The following is a 1,667-nucleotide window of genomic DNA, read 5'->3' on the forward strand; positions in this document are numbered from 1 at the left end:
TTTAACAAATGTAGGCTTTTTAGTTTGCTTGTTTGGGAATGGTTCAGAAATGATTCACAATTTCTGTTAACGTATTCTATGGGCCATCACAAGACCTGGGAGAAGGGGTACAAAGGTAGCTTTAAGCCACCATTGCACTCTAGAACCAGTCTCTAGCAGGCTAGTTCCCAGCACAAGTCAGAATGGGCCTTAGGGTGTAGAGGGAGAACAGCAAAGGCATCATTCTTTCAGAGAGTGGCATCTGTTTCCATCTGTGCATAGCTATGTACTTTCCTGGCCACTCAACAGCTGTACTAGCACTGCATAGTCATTGGGCTCAGGGTTTACTATTAGGACTATATTATGACTGGCCACTATGGATGGCTCCTTGCATGCTTCCTTGCCTTCTGTGCCCATGCTGGCCTGGGAACAACCTTGATTAAAACATAATCACATAATTTGACTTCTTCTCATTCTTCCCCACTTTGCTTTCCACAGTTGTTGTAATATTAGAAAGGTTTGCAGGATCACCATTTAAGGAATCACAAGCCTCTTGCTTCTTTTTTACTTCCTCTTGCCACTGGGGCTGTTGCACACTGGTAACTCCTAGAAATACAGAACATTACAGAGATGTGATTGATGACAAAAGCTACATTGGTTGATGGATTTTGATCCCCAGAATAAATCTGGCATCAATCATATGAGAGAGGAATATGTAACTGTCTTGTGATTAGAGAGCATGGCCCCTTTAAAACCTTGTCCTGAGGGAGAGGAAGTGCTGATGGTTCCAGTGAGACGAAGTGCTGGTTGTTTGAGAGGGGGATGGAGAGAGGGAGACTGACAGGGTGAGTGTGTCAGTAGCTCTAGACAAGAAGGCTACAGCAAGAAGACCTTCACATGGTGAAGCAGCTGAGAACCAGCACAAAGTCTGGGAGGGACAGAGCGGCTGACCGGGGACACCCCAGGATAGGAGCCAGGAGGAGCACTGTGACAGGGAGGAATCACCTGAGAAGGACAAACTAGAGCTGGACCCAGTATCATTGTTGATCAGAGCTGTATGGGGCCATGAAGAGTAGCCCTTGTGATTTTGCATTGGGAATAGATATGGTGGCTATACGGTAGCTATAGCTAGCTAAGTGGGGAGATTGTTGCTTTGTGTAGGTTTGCAGAGAGCAGCAGAAGAGGTCACTGGAGAGGTTTGTTGGGGAAGGTTAACTGCCACCAAAGATGACCAGAAGCACCCAAGACTCACCACTGGACTGGAACCTAGCTCAGGATTCCTGAACTCTGGATCCAGACACAGGGTCCTTGTGATGACTGTAACTCTGTTTTATCGTTCCCCTTATCTTTCCCCCTGTTGTTTTTCTCCATTCATGAAATAAATGAGGAAGGATGCTCCAGAGGGAGGGGAAAGATAGTCCTGTGGTTCATGTACTAGCCTGGACTATAAATGACCTTGATTATAAATGACCTGCATTCAATTCCTTCTCTACTATAGACATGCTAAATGGGGATAATAGCACTTCCCTACCTCACAGAGGTGTTGGGAGGATAAAAAAAAACATAAAGATTGTGAGGCATTCAGATACTATAGTAGTGGAAACTCTATAAGTACATATGATAGGTAGTGATGAATGAATGATTTGTCAGTGCATTGGTGTCTAAAAAACAGAATGCAAGTTATTGCT

This window comes from Dermochelys coriacea, chromosome 1, assembly GCF_009764565.3.
Source record: "Dermochelys coriacea isolate rDerCor1 chromosome 1, rDerCor1.pri.v4, whole genome shotgun sequence".
In the NCBI taxonomy this organism is placed as follows: Eukaryota; Metazoa; Chordata; order Testudines; family Dermochelyidae; genus Dermochelys; species Dermochelys coriacea.